At 46.8% G+C, this 26,428-nt stretch overlaps 1 long non-coding RNA gene across 1 annotated transcript; it reads left to right on the top strand.

Moving 5' to 3' along the window:
* Nucleotides 1-2,330: 2,330 nt before the first annotated feature.
* LOC144233155 (uncharacterized) lies at nt 2,331-16,802 on the top strand. The gene is made up of 3 exons (XR_013335615.1): nt 2,331-2,490; nt 4,912-5,013; nt 16,740-16,802. It is a non-coding gene; the product is annotated as an uncharacterized LOC144233155 (long non-coding RNA).
* Nucleotides 16,803-26,428: the final 9,626 nt, after the last annotated feature.

Here is a 26,428-nt window from a genome sequence, read left to right as displayed (position 1 = left end):
ATTAGTTTAAACGGCTTTTAAAAATATATATGCCGGCACAATTGTTTACCAACGTTTTAATTCTTCTTTTAGTGTCACTTTATTTCAGTCATTCCGTTATCTTCTTTTTGAGCTTGTATACACATCTTTGAAGTTCCCTTTTGAATTATCATCTTCAATCATCAACCCTCTTTCCCTCTGTGAAGACAGAATGAGTTCCTGACTTATCACAACCCCAACCACTGCAAGGCAACCCCTCAATTAAAGCCCTCTACCTAAACCATTCTTTGTTTTCACTTACCACCCACTTCCCTGGCTTCTCTGCTAAAATGCAGTAAGATGTAACACTTTACAGTTTGCCATGTGCTTTGTAAAGATATTCATTTAATCTTTACAACCTGCAAAGAGGCACTTCTGCTATCTAGTAAGTAAGGGAAAAGCAATGGAGGGTTTACCATCCTGCCCGGGGAATAAAGATATTTCGTAGTGAAGCGGCCCTCCAAACCAGGCCTTCCAACTCAGGCAGGTGCCCTGCTCTTCCTACTCTAGCGCGCTCTTTTTTTTTTTTTCTTAAATTTTTTTTTTAATGTTTTATTTATTTCTAGGAGAGAGAGACAGTGTGAGCAGGGGAGGGTCAGAGAGAGAGGGAGTCACAGACTGAAACAGGCTCCAGGCTCTGAGCTGGCAGTCAGCACAGAGCCCGATGCGGGGCTCGAACCCACGAACCGTGAGATCATGACCTAAGCGAAAGTCGGACGCTTAACCGACTAAGCCACCCAGGCGCCCCTAGCGCGCTCTTTTCTAACAAGGGAAAGCATACAATCCTGTCCCAAACCAAATTTGCTTCCAACTGAAGGTAAACGGTCTTCAATCAATCTCTCCAGATTGCAACCAGATTTCCCATCCCCACACCTACTAGCATCCCCTTTCTGGCCTCCTCACCCTCCCGGCATTACTTCCTCCCCACTATCCAATTTCCACCCTTCAAGGAAACGATCACCACTCCTTCAACCCCTCCTGCAAATACTCCACCTCCACATGCTGAAGGGAGGCCTCTCAGCCCCTTCTCCCCAAACACCACACTCCCTGCTCAAGACAGGTATGTTCTCACTCTGTAAACTACATAGCACGCTTCCCAGTCCTTAACAAGCTGTTTAATAACTTTAGCAGTCCTATCAAGATGGACAGAACTTGCAGCTCCTCCATCTCCACCCTTGACCCAGGGCACCAGGCTACTTTCAATTCTGAAGAACTGAGTACCGACCCTCACAAAGAGTCTACTCATTCCCCACCGCCACCAAGGACTTCCCTTCCGGAGCGCGGTTATCCAAACAGGCTCCCCTTCCAACCTCTTCGCAAGGGACTTCCCTCCACGGTTCCCAAGACGCTGCTTCCGCGGTGTCCCCTCCGTCACGCCCGGGCCTCTGCCCACCTTGCCAACTCTCCCCCTTCACTCGCCCTGGACCCAGGTGCGAAGCAGCAGTCCCAGTTAGCCGGCGCCTCCTCTCTCGCAACTTCCAACTTGGTCCTCTCGTATCTATCACCTGTTTTCCCCACTAGCTTCCTCGCAGCCCAGGGGCCCACCCTTGCCCCGGCCGGCCTCTGCCCACCCTTTCGAATCCTCCTGCCCAGGAGCACCCCCTCCAGTCAGTTCCGGGGTGCCCGTGGGATTCAACTTCCCCTCCGTGGGCTTCCCACCTTTGGGGTCATGCTCCCCTTCTCCATCACCTGCTCCGCCCATGACCAGATGACATCCGCCGCGGCCGCCGCCGCCGCCTCCATCCCCCTTCTCGGGCGCCGGGTCCCCGGCCGCTGACCGCCTTCGTCCAGCGCCAGCCACCCCCTCTGGTGGGGACGAGGGGGGCGTGCACNGGCCGGCGCGGGTCACGTGCCCAAAACACGCTCACGTGACGCGCGCGCCCCGCCCCTCGCGCCAGGCCCTTGCGCGGAGACGTCGGTTCGCTGGTTCGAGGCGACTGTTGCTCACACAGCTTCTAGCGGTTGGGCCGCCTCCCGCCGCCTGGTGCCGCCTCCTCCCCACGCGGAGCAGTCGCCTCGGGCCCCCTCCCATTTCCCTTTAAGGGGGGGGCTGCAGCAGCCAGCCAATCAGGAGCCCCGATGCGCGTCGGTTGGCTGCCACTCAGCTGTCAGCCGTCAATCAACAGTGTGCTGGCCGCAGGTCCCCCAACTGTCAGACAACCTGTCAGTCTGCAGGCCCAGCGCCGCATCCTTCGTTCGTCGGTTCATTCATTCATTTAGCAAGTGTTCCATGCTGCCAGCCTCTATTGCGCCAGGCTCCGTGCCAGGTCCTCAGGGTGCCAACTCGAATACCCCACACTTGCCTTCGCTTAATCCATCATCAGATACTTATTGGGAACCAACTATGAATCAACTGATTCTGCTGGATCTCTGCCCTCTAAGAGCTTACATTCTAGAGGAAGAGACATAGTCCAAGCCGACAAATAGGGGAAGATGATTTCAGATGCTGTTTCATGAAGATGATAACTCAAGGTAATGGGACAGAGTGTGTATGGATGGAGGCTACCCTTCGATAGGGTGGTCCGGGGAGGCTTAGCTGAGCAGATGACATTTGAGTTGCCACCTGAAGGATGAGAAGGAGCTGGTCCTGCAAGAGCAAAAAGCTCAGGGAACTTCCCATCGGGAAGACTGGAGGCAGGCGCAAAGTAAAATAACAGAGCTAGACCAGACGCCAACAGAGTGAATCTGGGGCGTAGGAGGAGAGAGAGATGGATTGAGCTTCTGGGGCATCAGGGGATGCTTCTCCAGGAGTGGCTTATGAGGAGAAAAGGCATTCTGTGAAGAGAGAATAGCAGGAGGCAAGGCCCAAAGATGTGAAGGCTTGGAGTGAGCTTTGGTTTGATCCAGGAGTGGGAATGGATAGTTTGCGCTGGGGAGTGTTGAGAGAAGGGACCGATAAGGTGTGTTGAGGCCAGACTCTGAAGGGCCAAGCTAAGCCTCCTGGCCAGTTACTATGTTCACGAATGGAAATGATCAGTGCAGCTCCAGGTTTGAGAAGCATGCTTGGGCAACAGACACATGAGTCCCTCCGGACCCCAATCTCCAGAGGGAGCAGACCTCGCATACCTGAAACCAGCATATTCAGGCTCCTCTGCAGCTTGGCCAATTTCGGGCCGGGATCTAGCTCTGCTCCAGTTTCCCAGGGCCTGCCCGGGCTTACAGGGAACACCACACCCTGAATCTATCTCCAAATGGATCAGTTGGCCACTGCCCATACATCTGCTGCTTGCCTGTTCCCCAAAGGGAACCCATTAATGAGAAAGCCAAATACACTTTTCCTTCAGAAGAATTCTCTCCTTCTTCCTCCTTCCCCCACTGCCAGGTGCCAAGACCAGTCAGGTTCAACATGTTTCCTGAAGCTTCACCAGAGAGCCCTGGGAGAGGGCCATTTGATAAGATCAAAGTCCCAAAGAGGGTCTGAGATAGGGCCCCAAGAAAATACCAAACCACCAAGCACTCGTCCTCTGACCATTGACAGAAAGATACCAGCCTGCAAATATCTTCCCAGCTGTAAATAGCACTGGATGTAGGGATATCCTGGGGAGATAGGAAGGCAGAGAGCCTAAATTTTGATGTTCATTTAGCTCTTACAGCTTTGCCAGGTGCTTTTACAGAATGCCAAATATTCCCTTGAATGTGACACACAGTCATTCTGAGTCTCAGAGGAGCGTGCGTTGAGGCTTTGGGCCCCATGGGAAAGACCAGAAGCCATTGGTACAAGTGGCTTTGAAAGGTGCAGAGGCTTCTTGACTGGAAAGCTAAGAACAAAACAGCCCAGATATGTCGCTAATGAAACAAAAAGAGATGGAGAGCCTCTGGGCAATTCACTTGGTTTTTAGCTCCCACTGAGTCATTAAAGGCAAAGCCAAGTGAAAAGTTGGTATCGGCTGGATAGGACAGGAGGTGCTGAGGAAAGAAAGTCAAGGCTTTCCCAGAAGCAATGGGACTGTTCATGGCACTGAGAAAAATCTGGTGGAAGAAAAGAGGGAGAAGAGGTTCAGGTAAAAAGGTATGAGGTCAGAAATGAGAAGAAAGGTTTTCTTCTCTCCATCTAAACCAGGGGTCCTCATAGTGCCTCTTGAATAGACATGTGAAGGCGGATTATATAAGAAGCCAAACAGCATTTGACAAGACTACGAGAGGGTCTAGGCCATAGAAACCCTGTGTACGTGGTCCAAGGAGGATGGAGTGTGAGCCCAGACTAGTGGCTTAAGCATCTCAAGCTAAGGTTGCCGAGATATAGAAAGCACCTCCAGGTCCTGGGCAGGGTCTCCGCAGATTTGAAGGCCAGACTGAAATAAATCTGAAGCCTGTGGGTTGGCTGGAGTCTGCCCAGCCTGGGGTACCTGGGGAGTGACTTTTGGTCACTCTGCCAGTTACACTCAGCTCCAACGTGGAGCTGTCCCAGGTGTATCTATGGCACCTCTGGGCTTCAGCCCAGTAGTCAGGTGTGCTTGGCAGGAAAGAGATGCAGGTGTTGGCTTTCCCCACGGGGGATGCCTGGCTTCCCCCCCTCCCCCAAAGGTGAGAGAGCCACATTTTATGCAATGTTTGTTGAAAGAAGCAAAGAAGTTCCTCTAATTATCACCACGGTAATTACAGGATCACTTCTTCTATCAAGTGCGTTCAAAAGAGACTTGGTGAGTCTCCCCAGGACACGTCATCTGCCTTAGGCACAGACTCCTGGGAGCAGGCTTTGCAGGTCTGATTGGGCTGAGTAGGCACTACTGAAAGGGTCAAAGGCTTGGGTCTGACTGCCCTCCTTGCCTCTACAGCCCATTTTCACCTCTATCATCCACTCCCCACTCCCCACCCCCCCACATCTCTCTATTTACATTCTACAGTGACTGGATTGCAGCTTCCTTATGGGCTCCTGTTCTCTTTCCTTTCTAGATCTCTGACCAAGCCCAGGAGGCATTTCCATTGCTTCTTAATTTTGAGGTTTGCTTCTATGTCACCCAGGAGGAAGGTCTCACTTGACCAAAACGAAGCTGGGTGAGATCCTCCTCCCCAGGACTCCCCCAGGCCCCTGAATTTACGTGTATGGTAACACTTATCACACTGAACTGTCACTGCTTGTTTACTTGTCATTCTCTCCCTCTGGATTGTGAATGCCTTGTGGGAAGGGACTGTGGCTTGTTGCCAGTTACACTTTCAGTTCCCAGTGCAGAACTTTGCTCAGAGTAGAAGCTTGACTATTGTGGAATGAATGCTTGAGAGTTAGCAAGAGGGTAAACCAGGTTTCGAACCAGAGCAACTGGTTTCGCCTGATATTCCCGTGATTCTCTCCACGATCTTGTTCGCATTCAGCATCCCCTCCTGTCCTCTGAAACCCCCTTCCTGGTTGAGAAAGAGAGTCCTTCAAGGCAGATAAATCTCGGTTAGAAACATTATGGGAAGACAGAAGATTGGAAGGAAGGTACATGGTATGCTTAGGCACCAGGTCACCTACAATATTTGGACATGGGTCTTTCAAAAAAAAAAAAAAAAAACCTTAATTTTTTGTAGAACAGTTTTAGGTTTATAAAAAAGTTGATGGGAAAGTACCAAGGGTTCCCACATACTCCCTCTGCCCCCAATGCATAGTTTCCCTTATGATTTATATTGTGTGTGGTGCATTTGTTACAAGTGATGGGCCAGTAATGGTACATTTTTATTAACTAAAGTCCATAGTTTACATCATGTTTCGCTTTTTAAAATCTTTTTTAAAAAAATAACCTCCACACCCATTGTGTGGTTCAAAGTCATGACCCTGAGGTCAAGAGTACCATGCTCCACCGTCTGAGCCAGCCAGGGAAACCCTACGTTTCACTTTTTGTCTTGTACAGTTCTATGGGTTTTGACATGTCTCTACCATTACAGTATCATACAGAATAGTTTCCCTACCCTGAAAATCCCCTGTGCTTCACTTACTCATCCCTCCTTTCTTCCAAACCTGTGACAACTACCTCTCTTTTTACTGTCTCTGTAAGTTTACCTTTTCCAGAATGTCATATAGTTGGCATCATACAGACTTCTTAGATTGGCTTTTTTTTTTTCCGCTCAGCAATATGCTTTTAAGCTTTCTCCATGTCTTTTTGTGGCTTCAAAGTTCTTTTTATCACTGAATAATATTCCATTGTATGAATGTACCAGTGTTTGTGTATCCACTCACCTATTGAAGGACGTCTTGGGTGCTTCCAGGTTTTGGCAAGTGTGAATAAAGCAGCTCTGAATATTTATGTGCAGGTTTTTGCGTGGACATACGTTTTCAATTTAATTCAGAATATCATGTGGTTTTTTTAGAGGTGTGTTGCTTAATTTCCAAATATTTGGGGCTTTCCCAGATATCTTATTCCTATTTATTTCTAATTAATCCTGCTGTGGTCAAAGAATATAAGATTTTAATCTTCTGAAATTTGCTAAAACTTGTGTATGGCCCAAGATATGGTTTATTTATTTTTTCTTTTTTAATCTTTATTTTTGAGAGAGAGAGAGAGACAGAGCATGAGCGAGGGAGGAGCACAGAGAGAGAGGGAGACACCGAATATGAAGCAGGCTCCAGGCTCCGAGCCATCAGCACAGAGGTTTTGAACAGGGTTTGAACTCACAGACTGTAAGATCATGACCTGAGCCGTAGTCAGACGCTCAACTGACTGAGCTCCTCAGGTGCCCCAAGATATGGCTTATTTTGATGAATATCCCATGTACACTTGAAAAGAAATTGTATTCTATTATTTGATGCGTAATGTTCTATAAATGTCAATTAAGTCAAGGTAGTCGATAATGTTCAGATATTCTACATCCTTACTAATTTTTTTGTCTATTGATTTTTCGTATCAATTATCGAGAAGTATTAACATTTTTTATTGTAATTGTGAGCTTTGTCTACTTCTCCCTATAATCCTATCTATTTTTGTTTTATGTATTTGAAGCTCTGTGATTAGGTTAATATACATTTAAAGTTGTTATATCTTCCTGATGAAGTGCCTCTTCTGTCATTGTGAAATATCTGTTACAGTCTGCTTTGAAGTGTACTTTATCTGATATTAATATAGTCACTCCAGCTTTCTTATGATTTATTTGTGTTTTTATTTTGTATCTTTTTCCATTCTTTTGCTTTCAACCTATGTATAGTTTGTGTTTGAAGAATATGTCTTATAGATAGCATATACATGGATCTTGCTTCTCTGCTCTGGCAATTTGTGTTTTTTGTCCATTTATATTTAATGAGATTATTGATGTATTTAGGTTTAGTTCTACCATTTTGCTATTTGCTTTCTGCCATTCCATCTTTTTGTTGTTGTTTCTCTGTTTCTCCTTTCCTTCCTTCTTTTGGTTTAATTGAATAATATTTTGTATTCATTTTAAATCCTCTATGGCCCTTGTTAGCTATACCTTCTATGAATTGTATTTGTGGTGGCTGCTGTAGTGACAATAACACACATCTTTGACTTATCACAATCTGCTTAAAATTAATATTGTGGTACTTCACATAAAATATAGGAACTTCACAACAATGTAGCTCCACTTTTCCATATTCTTAGCCTGTGTGCTGTTATTACATAAATTACATCTGTTATAAACCCTATAACATCATAATTTTAGCTTTCAAACAGTGATGTCTTTTGAAGAAATCAAGAAATGAAAAAAATAGAATTTTTAAAAATATTTACTCACATATTTACCATTTCAAGTGTTTTTCATTCCTTCCTATAGATCTGAGGGTTTATCTGGTGTCATCTCCCTTCAGCCAGATAAACCTCCTTTAGCATCTCTTATTATACAGGTTTACTGGTGACAAATACAGTTTTTATTTATCTGAAAATGTGTCTATTTTGCCTTCATGTTTGAAGTATATCTTCACTGGATATAGGTATCTGGTTCGAGAGGGGGATTTGCTATGTTTTGTTTTGTTTTCCAGCACTTTAAAGATGTCAATCTGTTAGGTTACAGCTTCTCATTTGCAATGAGAAGTCAGCTGTCATTTGTATCATAGATGCCCTGTTTATAATGTGTCATTTTTCTCTGGCTGTTTTCAAGATTTTTTGCATTCTCTTTGGATTTTGGTTGTGTGACTATGCTATACTGGGCATGGCTTTCTTTGTATTTATTTTGTGTGGGCTCCACTGAGCTTTTTGAATCTGTAAATTTATCTTTAATGACATTTGAGAAGTCATCAGCAAATATTTCTTCAAATATTCTTATGCCCCATTCTCCTTCTTTTTTCTAAAAATTCAATTACATGTGGTATATAGATCTTTTAATGTTTTCCCACAGGTCTGTGAAGCTCTGTTTAATTTTTTCAGTTTTCTTTTTCTCTCTGGTATTCAGAATAGGTAATTTCTTTCTTTCTTTTTTGAAGAGTGTTCATGCTTCTTTTTTAAATGTTTATTTATTTTAAGAGAAAAAGCACGCACATGCATGAGAGAGCATGAACAGGGGAGAGGCAGGGATAGGGAGAGAGAGAATCCCAACCAGTCTCCATACTCAGCATGGAGCCCAAAGCGGGGGCTCTATCTCACAGCCCTGGGATCATTAACTGAGCCAAAGTCAAGAGTCAGATGCTTAACCAACTGAGCCATCCAGGCACCCCCAGAATGGGTATTTTCTATTGATCTTCAAATTCATGGACTCTTTGGTCATCTTCATACTGCTATTGAACCTATCAAGTTAATTTTTCATTTCATTTATTGTACATTTTAGTTCTTGGATTTTCATTTGGTTCTTTTATATAGTTTCAATTTCTCTGCTGAGGTTCTCCATCTGTCTTTTCACTGTGACTATATTTTCCTTTAAGGCCTTGAAAATATGAGTTGCTTTAAAATCTTCGATGTTAATTCCAACATTTGGATCATCGCTTTTCTCCTTGAAAATGAGTTTTGAGTATCAGTTTTCTGTGTCTTCATGGGTCTACTACAACTTTCTTGGGTTTTGTATGCTGGATATTGTCAATGTAGAGACCCTGGTTATGTTATGTTCCTCTCAAGAGTGTTTAAGTTTGTTTTAGCAGGCAAATAACTTGGCTAGACTCCAAACTCCAAACTTTGCCCCCTTGGAGAGGGCGAGCCCTGAAACTTCCACTCAGTTCTTTAATCTTCCAGGTGCTGATTTCACTGGAATCTCTGGAGCCTCCTGTGCATGTGTGTAGGTCAGTGGACAGCCAAGGATTTGGACAGAGTTTACATACAGATTTTGGAGCTCATCTCTTCTACAGCTCATGTCTTTCTAGGATTCCCCACCACCATGACCATTTCTTAATTTTCCAGCAATTTGCATGGAATTCTCTACTTTTGACACCTCAAACCAGCAAGAGCACAGCTCTCTACACATCCCTATCTCCCACACAGATTAGAGAGGGCCTCAAACAAGAGGCCACAGCAATACAAATTTCATCCAGTATAGCTCCTGTCTCTCAAGTTTCAACTCCTCTCACCTTTCTGCCTCCTGTTGAATGCTCTACAGTGCCATCAAATAATTGGAGGTTTGGGGTATATATTTTATTCAAGTTATATCACTGTGATCTCATGGAGGCTTCTTCTGCCCAATCTAATCTGCTACTTTTTTTAAAAAAATTTTTTAATGTTTTATTTATTTCTAGGCGAGAGAGAGAGACAGCGTGAGCAGGGAAGGGTCAGAGAGAGAGGGAGACACAGACTCTGAAACAGGCTCCAGGCCCTGAGCTGGCAGTCAGCACAGAGCCCAACGCGGGGCTCAAACCCACAAACCGTGAGATCATGACCTAAGCGAAAGTCGGACGCTTAACCGACTAAGCCACCCAGGCGCCCCGAATCTAATCTGCTATTACCACCCCTTTTCTCTTACCTTCTTTAACTTTTTTATTCTTCAGAGCACCACCTGAAGGTCAGTATAATCAGTCCTATTTTTCAGCTCAGGAAACCAAGGCTTTGAAAAGTGAAGCATTTTGTCCAAGGTCACAGCTAGTTCATGGCACAGCGGGATTTGAAATGAACCAGATGACATAACCCTATCCTTGCTGCAATTCACGGTACTTCCTATATGTCTTTAAGGGGGTTTGCATTCCACCCTAGAGCCCACCAGCAAATATTCATGAAATTTTTCAGGCTAGGGCAGTAGTTTTCAACCCACGGTATCAGAATCATTTGAGAAACTATGAAAAATAGAGATGCTAGGCCCCATCTCCTGGAGAGGTATGTCTAATGGTAGAGACTTGAAATCTACATTGTATACTGTTTCTTACTGATTCTAGTGCCCAGGCAGGGTTACAAACCTCTCTGGTAAAGGCAAAGTAACTGCCACCCGTATTCTTCTGTCTCTTGTAGCTCAGGATTCTTATTTTTCCATCATGCTTCACCAACAAACTAACCCTGGTGCTGACGCCAGTTAAGGCTGTGGGCTCTGGAGTCACTGCACTTAGATTCACATCCGAGCTCTGTCACTTGTCAGCTGTGTGGCCTTGGGCAGGTGGCCCCACCTCTCTGAGCCTCCTGCTTTTTCTTATCTTAAGCATGGATCACAACAGACCAACTTCACAGGGCTTCGCAAGGTTTACATGAGATCATTCAGCTGAAACATTTCACAGAGTGCCCGACACCTGGTAAGCAAGCAATCAATAGAAACTATTATTATGAAAACAGCCTCCCTTAGCTTTTCTGCTTGTATCAACTGTGTTTTATCACTTATCTAAACCCAGCTTCTAGAGTTAAACTATATCTGTGTTTTCTAAGGGATTTCAAGAGCCCCCTCTCCCAAAAGTTAAAGCAATCTTCTGACCTTCCAACTGATCCACCCTCACCTGAGCAGGAAGCGTTTAAAAACTTTTTTTTTTAATGTTTATTTATTTTTGAGGGACAGAGAACAACAGAGAACGAGCAGGGGAGGGGCAGAGAGAGAGGGAGACACAGAATCCCAGGCAGGCTCCAGGCTCTGAGCTGTCAGCACAGAGCCCAATGAGGCTCACAGTCAGGAACTGTGAGATCATGACCTGAGCCGGAGTCATACGCTCAACCAACTGAGCCACCCAGGCGCCCCCAGCAGGAGGCATTTTAAATTCAGCCCAGAGGAGCACCTGGGTGGCTTGGTTGGTTAAGCGACTGACTTCCCCTCAGGTCATGATCTCAATGTTCCTGAGTGTGAGCCCCCCTGGGCTCTGTGCTGACAGCTCAGAGCCTGGAGCCTGCTTCGGATTCTGTGTCTCCCTCTCTCTCTGCCCTTCCCCTGTTCCCTCTTTCTCTCTCTTTCTCAAAAATAAACACACATTAAAAATAATTTATAAATTGAGCCCAGAACCTGAAAGAACTTCTTAGAAGTGACTAAGTAGCTCTCAGCGTCAGGCTGTGCCCCTTCTTGCCTGTGCGTTGGACCTTATAGGCCACACCTTCAGTGAAGCCCTGAGTGACAGCTTTGAATACCAGAATAGGATGTTAAAATCGCAAAACCAGACTTAAACTGTTGCAACTAACTACCTCTGTTCCTGAGAGTCAGGCCTGAGTCAGAGTGTCCCAAGGGGAATCCAGGCCTGACCAAGAAGACCCAAGGGAGGCAGGCTTCTCACACCCTGTTTCTAGACACTGGCTGAGCAGCTGGGGGAGATGAGAGAGGACTCATCCGCCACCCTTGAAGCTGGCCCCATCTGGCAGACTTCACTATAGGACTCTTCATTAGGGCAACCTCTCCTGTGTGGCACGTGACACACCCCAAGGTGACTGGTGAATGCTCTTCTGCCAGCCAGAGCATTCCACCGCAGGTCAGGTCTGTAGGTTTCAAGAAACACTGAGGACCGGAAGGGCTCCCAGGGGTGGTTCCTGGGAAGCAAGGGAAGAGGATTTCCCATTTCCTGGGGACCCTCTCTGTGCCAAATGCTACACATTCTTTATTGGACTCCATCTATTGTAAGGTGTGTTTCCCTCAGCACCGAATCCCCAATGCCCAACAGAATAGACACTAGGTAAATATTTAATCATGATAATAGTAAAACAGATACCATTTATTGAGTGGTTATTATATGCCAAGTACTGTTCAAAGGGCTTTACCTGTCTTAACTCATGCGGTATTTGCTGAATGAAAACTAGGACAACATCACGATGAGGCTACACTCTTGATTTCTATTTCACATAAGAGGAGGCTGAAACACAGAGAGGGTGTGTGGCGGGGGGGGGAGGGGGTCAAAGAGCAGACAGGTAATAAATGAACAGTGAGGCCAGGCTTCCAATCCAGGGAAATGTGGCATCCCAGGAAGTAGAAGGGAAGGTCTGGGTTGAGTGAATGAGATACAGGTGCAAAGGAAAAAACCCTAGTGGGTTTTGAAGGAGGCATCTCTGAGGAAGGAGCAAAGTCTAGCAATTGTTGGTGGAGGCTGATGCTGGCTGGCCACCTCTTAGAGCATGTATTTCACATGCAGTAACACAACCCCAGGCCAGTCCCCTAAGAAATGCTGACATTGTGGGGGCCCCTGGGTGGCTCAATCGCTTAAGCCTCCGACTTTTGATTTCGACTCAGGTCATGATCTCATGGTTCATGGGTTCAAGCCTGGCAGCCCGACTCCATGCTGACAGTGCAGTATCTGCTTGGGATTCTCTCTCTCTCTTTCTCTCTCTGCCCCTCCCCTGCTTGTGTTCTCTCTCTCTCTCTTTCTCAATCTCTCTTAAAATAAATAAACTTAAAAGAAAAAAGAATAATGCTGACATCCTGTCCTCAAGAACCACACCCCCCTTCTCACAGGAAGAGGGTGGAGATGAACCTTACATTTCATCATGGCCACTGTGTGATATGCAGGGCGCAGAGGGGTATGGCTTCTGTCCCGGTGATCATAAGCCCCTGGTCGGATCCTCTGCCAGAGTCCTAGAACCCGGGGAGAAGGGGGGGAGGGGGCAATAGCAGGCGGCTTCCCAGCTCCGCCTGAGATGAGTCAGAGGTGGCGCCCCTGCCCTGGAGTCTGGGCGGACCTGGGCAGGTAGGAGCACATCACAAACCCCGCCAGTGGTTCAGCGGACACCCACCCGCTTGACCTCATTCTCAGGTGAGTCCCCTGGGATTGGCTTGCTGAGGGGACTTGACTTCTCAGGTGGGACAGAGGCCCCAACAGAGCAAGGGCTGGGAGTAGCACCCAAGAAAAGGAAACAGCTGTGACCCTTCTGCCCCTAGCTCATCCCCTGGTCATGCAAATGACCAAGTCTCCCCTGGTCACTCAGCCCCACCCACCTCAGCCGCTCCAGTATATCACATCATTTTCTTCACAACATGTATCACTACAGGACTGATCTTGACCCATCTGATGCACTTGCTCATTATCTCCCTGATGCCTTCCTGCTCCCTGTTCATCACTGTAAGTGTGGAATGGAGCTGGGCACAGAGCAGGTGCTGAATAGCTTTGGATAAGCCATGAGTATGACAGGGCCACGTCTCCACCTACAGTCTTGGTGTCCGAACCGCCCCTCACCAGCACCACCACAGCTGGGCCAGCAGGAAGTCCTGACCCGGACTTAGGTCCCCTTCACCAAGTATTCCAGCAATGCTCTGGGCTCTAATAGGGACTGTGGCTCCCTCTGAGGTCCCAGAAGGGAGGAGATGCCATGGATGTGGCCGGAGCCGTTGCCTGCTGGCTAGACGCCCCTCTGCCCACTGTCAGGACTCAGGCATCGCCCCACTGCTGACCTCCGTTTGGGCCTTCCTACCCGAGAGCCTTTATGCTCACTCCTCTTTCTGGCCAGTCCCCTGCAGCGTCTCCTGTGGAGCTCCTTCAGAGAGGGGGATCCCTTGGCAGAGCTGTTTGGGCCCCACGTGAACCCCTTCTTGCCTTCTCATCCCAGAGCAAACGAGAGCTATGTGGGGATGAAGAAGGGCAAACACAGCCTCAGACTGGTCCTCGAACACCTGTTCCTAACAATCTCTCAGCCTTGTCTTCTGTCAGGCCCTCCCCGCCTGGTGTCTTCCTCCTGTGATTTTCTTTCCCAGGTGCCTTTCCTCCCTGAATGTAGTTATGTCTATCCTTGCTGATGCTGTTGCGTTGGTGTGACCTTGGGTTCACACACCTGGACAGGGTGTCAGTTCTTTTCCATGAGGCCTGTGGGTCCCATGCAAATCGGAGGGTGTGTCCAGCCATATTGCAGGCGGTACCACGCCCACCTAACGTTCCACAGCTATTTGAGAACCAGTCTATTTTTAGCCACAGGCCCCTCTGGAAGGTACTGTGGCCAGATTGCTCTGACTGTGCCAAAACAGCCCTACCTAAGAACCCTCAAGAAGCTAGGGGAAGAGAAGGTATGCTTTCTAAGCACCCACCATGAGCCAAGCATCCTGCTGGGCCCTTCCAAATGGAAGGTCTCAGAATCTCCTAACTCTTGAATAAACTTTTGGTGAACACATACTCTGTGTCATGCTTTTTGGACCTTATCTTTTTTTACAACATTCTTGGGAAGGATTTTCATCGCAGAGTTGAGGAAACAGAGGGTCCAAGAGGTGAAGGGGCCTTCCTAGGCTTACAGCTAGTCAATGACTCCAGGGTCCATGCTTGTCTCACCCCATCACATCCTATCCCCAGTTGTGGCCTTAAGAGACACGCTGAAGAGGGCGTCTGGGTGGCTTAGTTGGTTAACCATCTGACTCCAGCTCAGGTCATGATCTCACAGTTCGTGGGTTCAAGCCCCACATTGGGCTCTGTGCTGACAGTATGGAGTCTGCCTGGGATTCTATCTCTCCCTCTCTCTGCCCCTCCCCCACTTGTGCACACTCTTTCTCTCACTTTCAAACTTAAAAAAAAAAAGACGTGCTCAAGGAAAATAAGGCATGAAACACAACATTATACTCACCTAAACAAGGGGTACAAACCCAAGAGCCTCCTGGACACAAAGAGATCATTTAAATAAGTGAAGCAGTCCAGGCCAACAGGGGTGAGTGGAGACCATGGATAACTGGAGGAAGTCACACCCCATCGAAAGGCAGTAGGTTGTACTCATCTTCAACAAAATGTTACCATGTGGGACTGTACGTCAGTGTGGCCAGATCTTCTGACTTTTTTTTTTTTTAAAGAAAACCTGGAAATCTGAAACTTTTATGTGAAATTTACAAACAAAGCATTTCTGGGGCACCTGGGTGGCTCAGTCGGGTAAGTATCCGACTCTTGGTTTCAGCTCAGGTCATGATCTCATGGTTTCCTGGGTTCAAGCCTCACGTCAGGCTCTGCACAGACAGTGTGGAGCCTGCTTGGGATTCTCTCTCTCTCCCTCTGTCTCTGTCCCTCCCCTGCTCATGCTGTCTCTGTCTCTCTCAAAATAAGTAACATTAAAAAATAATAATAAATAAATAAAAGCCATTGGTTTAAAACAAGCTGTTTCAGGCTGACAATTTGGCCCTATGAGCTAGAAGATGCTTCACAATCTTGGGAAGGATCCATGTCTATTAATCTGCTGTTTCCAGTTTTGCACTGTGCTTGGGCCCTCAAGATACTCCTCTGTCGGGGGAGGGAAGGTTAGAGATGGGAAGACTTAAGACATGCACATCCAAAAGGCATGCCACTCTTGAAGAAAAGACCCAATTAAAAAAGAAAAAGAAAAAGACACATGGGTCTACCACAGGACTACTTGAAGGTCTGAGCTCATTAGCTGCCAACAGCAGAATCCATTTCTAGGTAACTCAGGCAGAAAGGAATTTGTTAGAAGGATATCTGGAAGCTTAGAGAATCGGTGAGAGAAATAGAAGCAGAAAATTGGCAGAAACCCAGGGGAGGGAGATGGATGCAACGACGCCTAAAGATTTTGCCACAAATAGCCTGTGACCACCACTGAGCATCAGAGGCCCCATGAAGTCTAGATCATCTCTCCTCATAGGTAGCCCTCACCCCGTGCTTCCAGAGATTTCAGCCAAATGACCCAGCTTGGTGAGAATCAATATTTGATACTTCTATTTCATATAAAATCTGATATTTGATCCAGAAGGTGGACCCCTCCCAAACACAGGTATGAGGTTCAGATGCTGGGAAGCCACATACACACATGCCAACCGACTCCTAATCTGAGCTGGAAGGGGTCTTGAAGAACCTATTGTCTTTCCTTTTCAGAATGGGGAAACTGAGGCACCAAGCAGGCCAATAGGTTGCTCAAAACCACACCTAGAACTTGTAGTCAAGCCACACATTGACCTCCTGATTCGGGCTTTCTAACTGAGCTGCAAAAGGCTTCAGAAGTCACAAGAAAGGAGAGATGTGGGATGTGGCTGGCAAGAAGGCATCTTGGTGGAGGGGAGAGAGGAAGGTAGAAAAACATCTTAAGAAGGCTTAAGCTGGGCTAGGCCATAAGGGAGAACTAAAGATAATAATGTGAAAGCAATAGCTTTGTTGTTGGAAATGCAGAGAGCATCAGGCCTGGCCTGCAGTTTTCACCAGATCCCCGGGTGATCTCAGTGCATGTTCGAGCTTGAGTTGCGGTGCTTTAGTCAGTGGGGGGAGAGCCAGGCTATCAAAACAAAACCAAACCTCTAGCTTCAGGAGTGATAGTATTCTAGTCCACAAATCAGGGGTTGGGTTCTCAGATAATGTTTGTTTTGTGATTAGGCTTTATAACATATTTCAGGGTTTTGCTCAAAAGCTACCTCCTCAATGAAGCTTTTTATAGTCGCACCATTCAAAATTATATCCACTCTGTGCTCCTTTGCCTCTTTCCTGCTTTAGTTTTTTTTTTTTTTTTTTCTGGAATGCTTATTACCATCTGAATGATGAAAAGCGTCAGTTTTTTAATTTGTGTTCTCTCTCTCTTTCTCTCCACAAGGTACAGAAGCAGCAATTGGGTCTGTTAGCATCCACAACGTGGCTGGTACCCAATAGGTCCTCCTTAAGTGTTTTTGGAATGAATAGGTTATACGGCATATATCAAATGTTATATAATAAAATGGCTTTTGAAATTTAAAAACCATATCTAACAATTATTGGGCATTGCCATGTGTGAAGTCCTGGGTTGAACACTTCATGTACCATTAAGATCTCACTGAATCCTCATGATACAGAAGAAGAAAAGGAGGCTCAGGGAGCATGACATTTGCCCAAGGCCACACAGCTAGGACGTGGCAGAAGCAGAATTTGAACTTAGCAGAGACAGGAGGCTGGAGTGATTCTGGAGGTGACCTGGGGACAGGGTTGGGCTCCAGAAGCAATGGCACTGAGGCGAGGTCGCAGAGAGGAAGAGCTCTTCTAAAGCCCCACCCTGTGGTTTAAGAGCTGGGGTTGGCAGGGCGGGGTCGGTTTGTACCTGGGGACTCTGAAGCCACGCGGAGAAGGTATCAGTGAGTGCCACCTGGAGCTTGTGATGATGCGCTCGGATTACAATGTGCTAGAAATGTTGGGAAGGCGGCTCCCAGCCGGATAGACTCACCTCTGTAGTCCCTCCAGAGGCCCGGGAGGGCAGGCTAATTGTAGAACGACAGGCAGCCAAGAAGCCAGTGAGTGGAGGCGTCAAAATCTGAGTCCTTCTGGGGTTACTGGGTGGCTCGGTCGGTTGAGCCTGCAACTCTTGATTTCTGCGTAGGTCGTGAACCCAGGATCGTGGGATCCAGCTCCACACTGAGCACAGAGCCTGCTTAAGATTCTCTGTCTCTCTCTGCCTCTCTTCCCTGCTCATGCTCTTGCTCTCTTTCTTAAAAAAATAAATAAATAAGACTTTCTGAGTCCCAGTGCTACGTGGTCTCTATTCTCTGAGCAGCTCAGGCTGTGAAGCCAGCGACTCCTTGCTACGGGCTCTATGGTGGCGGCTGCTTCTGCTCCTGCTTGTGTTAAATTTGGGGGGAGCAGGGTCTCACACAGAGCCACTCTCTGCCCCACTCTGTCCCCGGGATGTAACCCATCTTCAAAAGACGTCTCAGATTCAGCCATTTTCCTCCACCGGGTCCGAGCATCCCTTCTCCTCCCCTCCCCTTCCTTCTTCTGGTTGGGATACAGTTCACATATGTTAGCTGAGGTTCTCTAGAGAAACAAAACCAATAGGGGCTTAGAGATAGGGATAAAGATAGGGATGGGGTGGGTATCATATAGATACACAGAAGAGGAGATTTATGAGGTGTCTGGCTGGCTCAGTCAGAAGAGCATGCGGCTCTTGATCTCAGGGTCGTGAGCCCCATCTTGGGTGTAGAGATTACTTAAATAAGCAAATAAACTTAAAGCAAAAAGGAGATTTGTTATAGGAATTAACTCACATGGTTATGGAGGCTGAGAAGTACCATGATCTGCCATCTGCAGGAAAACTCTGTGGTAGAATTCAATTGGAGTCTGACAGCTTGAGGACCAGGGGTGTTGATGGCATAGTTCTGATCTGAGTCCAAAAGGCCCAGAACCAGGAGCACCAAAGCCTGAGGGCAGGAGAAGATGGACATCCCAGCTCCAGCAGAGAAAGGACATTCGACCTTCTTTCACCTTTCTGTTCTCTTCAGGCCCTCAGTGGATTGGGAGATGCCCACCCGCCTTGAGGAAGGCTCCTTGCTTTATTCAGCTCATCATTTTAAATACTCATCTCTTCCAGGGGCGCCTGGGGGGCTCAGTCGGTTTAGCGTCTGACTCTTGCTTTCGGCTCAGGTCATGATCTCACGGTTTGTGGGATCAAGCCCCACATCGGGCTCCACGCTGACAGTGCAGAGCCTGCTTAGGAATCTCTGTCTCCTCTCTCCCCCTCACTCTCTCTGCCCCTCCTCCACTTGCTCTCTCTGTCTCTCTCAAAATAAATAAGTAAATAAACTTAAAAAAATTTAAATACTAATCTCTTCCAGGAAAACCCTCACAGACAAACCCAGAAATAATGTTTCACTGGCTATCTGGTCATCCCTTGGCCTACTTGGCATAAACCATAAGATCAGTCATCCCAATGAGCTAAAAAATTCACCTTTTAAAATTCAGTGAATTTTAGTATAGTCACCAACTTGGGCCGCATCATCACAATCTAACTTCCAAATTATTTTCATGACCCCAAAAAGAACCCCTCATCTGTTAGCAATCACACCCTCCCGTTGTCTCCCCGCCGCCCCGTCCTAGTTAACCTCTTATCTAAATCCTGCCTTAAGGATTCTCCTATTCTGGACATTTCATATAAATGGAACCACAGAATACATGGTCTTTTTGTTTCTGGCTTCTTTCATTTAGCATAATGTTTTCAGTTTTATTCACATCGTAGCACGCATCAGTACTCCATTGTTTTTTCATGGCCAAATATTCCATCGTATGGTTAGACCACATTTTGTTTATCCATTCACCAGTGGACAGACATTTGTGTTGTTTTCAGTTTGGGGGCGTTATGGACAATGCTACAATGAACATGTGTACATTTCGGTTTTTGTGTGGGCACCCCTACTTCTTGCCCGAACCACACCACTAACGTCCACACTGGAGTCCGAGCTTCTGCCCTTGGCCCCCAAGGGTCTGTTCGCACAGCAGCCAGAGGGGTCCTTTGAACATGGAAGTCGGGTCATGTCATTCCTTTGTTCTAAACCTCCAGTGGCTCCCCATTACCCTGAGGATACAGTTGAAAGTCCAGCACAATCTCTCCCCTGCCTCCAGCCCTGCGGTTACCCGAGGTTGTCTGTACTTCCGCTTCCCTAGCTGAGTCTCAGTTCCTCAAATGAGTTGTGCTCCTTCCCACCTCCATGCTTCTGCAAGTGCTGGCTTCTTATCGGGAACATTTTTCCCACTCCTTCTTCCCTTTTGTCTGCAAACTCCTCATCATCCCGCAGGCCGAGGGAAATCACTCACATTTGCAGAGAAGCCTTCTGTGGCCTTCCCACTAGAGGGTGAGGCACTTGGGTTCAGCAGGGCAAGGCTGGGAGGGGGGTGTCATGAAGCTGCACTTTGGCAGCTGTAGGAGATGCCGTTGGTGTTCTGTTCGAATCCCTCTTCCCAGCATCCATTGTCCAGCCATTAGGATCATCGCTGCCCCTTCTTCCAGGGAAACGCCTTCAGCTAAGGGGCCCTGCCTCACCTGGGAGGCTCTGATACCTCCTCCTGCTCCCCCACCCCGCAGCCTGCGGGCAACGACTGACACAGGGACACAAAAGACTGGTCCTCTCGCCTCAATGTGGGACACATCTATGGTGTAGTTCAGACTCCAGGGCACCTGGCCCTCTGCCCCAGCTGTAGTCAGTCAGGCCAAGGCTAGACTTTCTCTAGCCCCTCCCACACCCCATCCTGCTTCCCTCGCGCCTTCACTGGGTCTCAGGTACCCGCCTCAGACTCGGCCCAAGACAATAACATTTTACATGAGACTGAAAAATTGTCCATGTCAATATCAAGTACATCCCCTCCCTGCGTCTACTGATCGAAGTGATGGGAAGGAAGGCTCTGCCCTTCCCCAAGTCTCCTTTGGCACTGACCCTGTGACTGGGCACCCCATTAGTACTCCCAAGGCATCATACACTTGCCTTTGTGCCCCTCCAGATTTCACTGGTTTGACTGTTAATTGTCTCTTCCTCACTTGACCTTAAGTTCTCCAAGGGCACAAACCACATCTGTGTCCTTTTCTACCTTATCCTTGTTATCCACCAGGCACCTTGGGAGAGCCTAACAAATATTAGGTGAAGGGCGTTCCTTGCTTCAGCGTGCATGATACCAAGAAATGGGAAACAACCTAAATGCCCGTGAAAGGGGAATACCTACTCGTGGCACCTGGGTAAGAACCCCAGCCAGCTGGGCTTGCTTACCTAGCAAGCTTCTTCCTTGCTTGATTTCATAGATCCACATGCAGCCAGAAGCTCTGGACCCATTCATGCCTTACATTGAGGCCACTGAAGTCAGAGAAACCTCAAGGAACCTCCCAATCTTCAGCCACTCACTTAGGAGCCAGCATAGGGCAGAAGAACGGGCTTTGACGACAGACATTTCCAAAGCCACCCCCGGAGCACACACACAAAAGTATGCAAACACTTTGACTTAGAAATTCCATCACTAAGAATGTATCCTAAAGGAAAATCTAGCATTATGCATGAAGGTTTAGCTAAAGGCATATTCACTGAAGAATCACTTTGATGGTGGAGGAAAAATGGAAACAATCCTTGCTGGGCTGGGTGGGGAGGGGACTCTTGCTGTACTCTTTCAGCACAGTGTGACCTTAATTTACTTGGTTACCTTCCCTGGACCTCTGTTTCCTCATCTATAAAATGAGGACACCGTCAGATACCTTGTATTAATCAAGATTGGCTCACGGCTGTGGCTCAGTCGGTTAAGTGCCCGACTTTGGCTCAGGTCATGATCTCACGGTTCGTGGGTTCGAGGCCCGTGTTGGGCTCTGTGCTGACAGCTAGCTCAGAGCCTGGAGCCTGTCCCAGATTCTGTGTCTCCCCCTCTCTCTGACCCTCCCCTGTTCATGCTGTCTCTCTCTCTCAGAAATAAATAAAAAACATTAAAAAATAAAAAAAAATTTAAAAAAGAAACAAACAGCTTCAAAGTCTCCACTGGCTTAACCCAACCAAAGTTCATTTCTTTCTTGTGCTAAATCTGATGCAGATGTTTCTGGTTAGGTAGACAAGTCTTTTGTCAACCAGTAGACTCAGGGATCGGGTCCTTTCCATCATAAGGCTCTACCATCTTAAACTTCTTTGTTCCTTTCCATGCGGCCAAGAGAGAGAGCATGAAAGATGGGACGGGATGCTTCAGGGCCCGGCATGGGGGAGGGTACATCCCTTCCACCCACACTCTATTGGCAGCACAAGGTACATGGCCCTCCCTGGATGCAGGGGTCCTGGGAAATGTGGTCTAGCCAGAGCCCAGGAAGGGAAGGGGGTGCAGTGAACCCCTTGGCTTTGTTTCTCATCCACATCTCATGGGAGACGGGGCTCCTCTGAATGAATGAATGAATGAGCTTAAATGAAGTGGCACATAGTAGGTGCTCAAATATGCCAGGCTTTTCCTCATTCCCTTTCCTTCATGATTGATTCTAGATGTGATTGCCCTGACTTTCAAAAACTGATGTCCTCCAGAAAAGTTTTGTGTAAACTGAGGCAGGATGTTTATGGTGGGTGGGGGGGAAAGGGATGGTAAACTGGAGGGCAGGGTGTTCATTTAAAGAAGAAGTCATCCCATCCACCACTCCACCCTCATCCTACTCAGATTACTCTTCCCCCGCAAAAAATGTACATCCTGGGGCACCTGGATGGCTCAGTCGTCGGTTAAGCCTCCAACTTCAGCTCAGATCATGATCTCAAGGTTCGTGGGCTCAAGCCCCGTGTTGGGCTCTGTGCTGACAGCTCAGAGCCTGGAGCCTGTTTCAGATTCTGTGTCTCCCTCTCTCTCTGCACCCGCCCCCCCCCTCAAAAATAAACATTAAGCAATAACAATAATTTAAAAAAAATAAAAACTCTCACCCTCAATTTAAAAAATAACTAAATCCCATGATGTTTCTCTTCCTGTTAAAGTTGTCAGTGGCTCCCCACTGCTTTAAGGGCCAATCTAAACCCCCTCTCTGCTCATGGGGTCTGGCCCCTCCTGCCTTCGCACCTTTTGTGGTTTTCTTCATCCTGTCCACACTTCCTTAGTTTCTAGAATGTGCCTTGTTCCACACAGCCTTTCCATGCTGCAAAGAGGCCCACCCAGCACTTCCTCAGGAAAATCTCACTCTGACTCTCCGTTCTAGACACAGTTCCACTCCCCTAACCTTCATGAACTCTCTCTGCTTTTTCCCCATGGTGATGAGCTAATTTTGTGATTTAATACTGGTCTCTTCAACCAGGCTGTAAGCTTAAGAGGGTGGGATTAGCATTCACTTAGTTACCATTGTAAGTACTGGGTCCTTTCACTTCCTCACCTGTAAAATGGGAGTGATAACTGCTAAGGACTGAATGTTTGCCTCACTGAAATCCAGAAATTCACAAGTTGAAGCCCTAATTCCCTGTGAATGGCATTTGAAGATAAGGCCTTTACGGAAGTAATTTAGGTTAAATGAGGTCATAAGGGTGGGGGCTCTGGTCCAATGGGATTAGTGTCCTTTTAAGAAGAGATATCAGAGAGCTCATTCTCTCCCCCCAAAAGGACAGGTGAACACATGGTGAGCAAGTAGGCACCTGCAAGTCTGGAAAAGAGCCCTCAGAATGGAACCTACCTTGGGGTGCCTGGCTGACTCAGTCAGTGGAGCATGAGACTCTTGATCTCAGGGTTGTGAGTTCGAGTTCCACGTTTGGTGTAGAGACTGCTTAAAAAAAAAAAAAAAAGAATAAAACATACCTTGTTGGCACTTGATCTTGGACTTCCAGCCTCCAGAACTGGAAGAAATAACATTTCTGTTGCTTAAGCCATCCAGTTTGTTATGGCAGCTCGAATGGGTAAAGACAACAGAACCCACCTAAATCATTATTTTTTCAGAACTAATTGTTAATACCTATAAAGCACTTAAAACAGTGCCTGGCATCTAGTTAGCCCTATTAACTGTTAAACTGCTCACACACCAGATGTATTTGTGGAATGAATAAACAAATCCATTTCTGCAAGTTTGAGTTCTTAAGCAAAGGTTTCCTCTGCCTTATCATCCCAGGATATTCAGACACAGATGAACTCCTTTAAAAAAAAAAAAAAAAAGACTTTATCAGGGTACCTGAGTGGCTCAGTTGGCTGAGCACCTGACTCTTGGTTTTGGCTTAGGTCATGATTTCAGGGTTCATGGGTTTGAGCCCCACATCAGGCTCCATACTGGCAGTATGGAGTCTGCTTGAGAGTCTCTCTTTCTCTCTCTACCCCTCCCCTGCTCTCTGTCTCTCTCTCTCTCTCAAAAATAAATAAATAAACATCTAAATAAAAGAATTTATCAACAAAAATACGGAGTCTGAAGAGGTTGTGTCTTTGACTTTTTTTTTTTTTTTTTAAGAAATGGCCACCAGAGGGCTCCCTGAGGTCTTTCTCCTCCAAATCATGATTGGCCCCAGGAAAGGACCACTATTGGAAGGAAGAGACGCTGTTTTCTCATTGGGTTTACCCCACAGGAGTAAACAAAGCTAATACAATCATATATATAGTTGGGTGGGGAAAAAATTTTTTTCGGGCAGGGGTGAAAAGAAGCAAATTGGAGTCTCAGTTTCACTGGCCCCGGGTCGGGGGGTGGGTGGGTAGAGTCTTGGGGACATCTGTGAACCTCAATTTCCTCTTTCAGAAAATAAGAGATAATCTTATCTAGCACCCAGAATTGTAGGCAGGACCAAATAAAAGCCTTTTGTAGAATGTGAGCTGTTGCTATGGAATCACCGAGTTGCGTGGACCTACTTTGCACGCAGTACCTAGTGATGGTGACAGCCGACTTGTCCCCCCCACCCCCATCCCCCACCCTGGAAGCTTGCCCCGCGCAGCTTACCAATACCAGCTGTTCAGCCCCACAATTTGAATGCATTCAGACCAGAAATAAATTCTTTTTGCCACAGTCTCTGCCATTACCTGTCGTAGACGCTGGCTTCACTTTGCTTGTTTTACTTCACCGGCCCGGCCCCTGAAGGCCTCTCCGAGTTTGCAACTTCTGGTCTAAATAGAAAGTTCTGTGCCAGTCAGATGATGTCTGCAATGCTGCGTTAATAACCCCAATCAAGCTGTATGCGTAATATATGGAAGCCAAATATAGCCAAGGGCTTCGGGTTGCTGGTCTCTGCATGGTGACTTATTTGACAGAAAAAAAAATGTCATTGGAAGTAATTCAAATCTTTGCCCAGCCTCTTCAAAAGGGTGAGTACATTCTGAAAAAGAGCTTTGTGAGGGGGGCGCTTGGGTGGCTCAGTCAGTTAAGCATCCGACTTCAGCTCAAGTCACGATCTCGCAGTCCATGGGTTCGAGCCAGCGTCGGGGGCTCTGTGCTGACAGCNATAATAATAAAATATATATTAATAATATATAATATATATTAAATAAATAAAATATATATATAATAATAATAAATAATAAAAATAAATAAATAAATGTTAAAAAAAGAAAAAGAGCTTTGGGGAGGTTTAACTGACATACAATAAACTGCCCATATTTAAAGTGTGTAAATTGATACGTTTTGACCCAAGTATCCACCTGTGAAACCATCACCACAATCAAGATAATGAACATACCAGAACCCGCAACTTTCCTTGTGTGCTTTGTAGTCCTTCCCTCCTCCCTTGCCTGCCCTCCCCCCAGACCCAAGTAACCACTGGTCTGCTTTCTATCACTGGAGAATGCTTTGCACTTTCGAGACTTTCGTACATAAATGAGATTGTACAGTATGTGCTCAGTTTTGCCTGATTCTTTCACTCAGCATCGGAACTTTGAGATTCATTCACGTGGCTGTGCCTCAACGAGTCATTCACGTTGTCACTGCTGAGTCGTATTTGATGGCACGGAGAGAACATACTTTGTCCACCCGTCCACAGGTTGGTGGTCTTTTGGTTTGCCTCTCATTTTTGGCCATTATAGACATTTGTGGCACAGGTTTACTTGTGGATGGATGTTTTCATTTGTCATGGGGAAACCCCTAGAAGAGGAATAGCTCGCTCAGACGGTAGTTACATATTGAACTTTTAAAGAAACTACAAAGCGGGGCACCTGGGTGGCTTAGTCGGTTAAGCATCCGACTTTCGCTTAGGTCATGATCTCGCGGTTCGTGGGTTCGGGCCCCGCGTCGGGCTCTGTGCTTCCTGCCGGCTCAGAGCCTGGAGCCTGTTTCAGTCTGTGACTCCCTCTCTCTCTGACCCTCCCCTGCTCACGTTGTCTCTCTCTCTCTCTCCGAGAAAGAAATAAAAACATTAAAAAAAAAAAAAGAAACTACAAAGCTACTTTCCAAAGGAGCTGTACCACCTTACACGTCGAACAGCAGTGCACAGGGCTCTGTTTCCTCGTCAGCACTTGTCAAGGTCAGTCTTTTTATTTAAGCCATTCAAATAGGAGCGATTTTGGAGAAAGCACATTTTCTGTGCAGAGTAAGACTTCTTCAGAACACAATTTCTCCGGGCGCCTGGGTGGCTCAGTCCGTTAAGCATCCGACTTCAGCTCAGGTCACCGTCCCATGGTTTGTGGGTTCAGGCCCCGCATCTGGCTCTGTGCTGACAGCTCAGAGACTGGAGCCTGCCTCAGATTCTGTGTCTCCCTCTCTCTCTGCCCCTCCCTCACTCATGCGCTGTTTCTGCCTCTCAAAAATAAATAAATTTAAAAAAATAATAGTAAAACACAATTTGGCCCCCCATGGAGAACTACTTGGAGGAGGAAGTCCCTTAGACATCTACTGAGGTCTCAAACGCCCTGGCCACTTTTCACCCAAGATGTAACCAATTGCTGCGATCCTGCATAATAAAGGACAGGATATGGAGCTGAGCTGGCAAGGATCTTCTTCCCTTAGAAGGTGAGGAGGGAGGAGAGGCACCTGGCTGGCTCAGTCAGAGGAGCATGTGACTCTTGATCTCCGGGTTGGAAGTTCGAGTCCCACGTTAGGTATAGGGATTACTAAAAATAAATAAACTTAAAAAAAAAAGGTGAGGAGGGAAAGAGTATGAATAA

This window comes from Crocuta crocuta, unplaced genomic scaffold, assembly GCF_008692635.1.
Source record: "Crocuta crocuta isolate KB4526 unplaced genomic scaffold, BGI_CrCroc_1.0 scaffold339, whole genome shotgun sequence".
In the NCBI taxonomy this organism is placed as follows: domain Eukaryota; kingdom Metazoa; phylum Chordata; class Mammalia; order Carnivora; family Hyaenidae; genus Crocuta; species Crocuta crocuta.
This window is presented reverse-complemented; position numbering and strand designations above follow the sequence as displayed.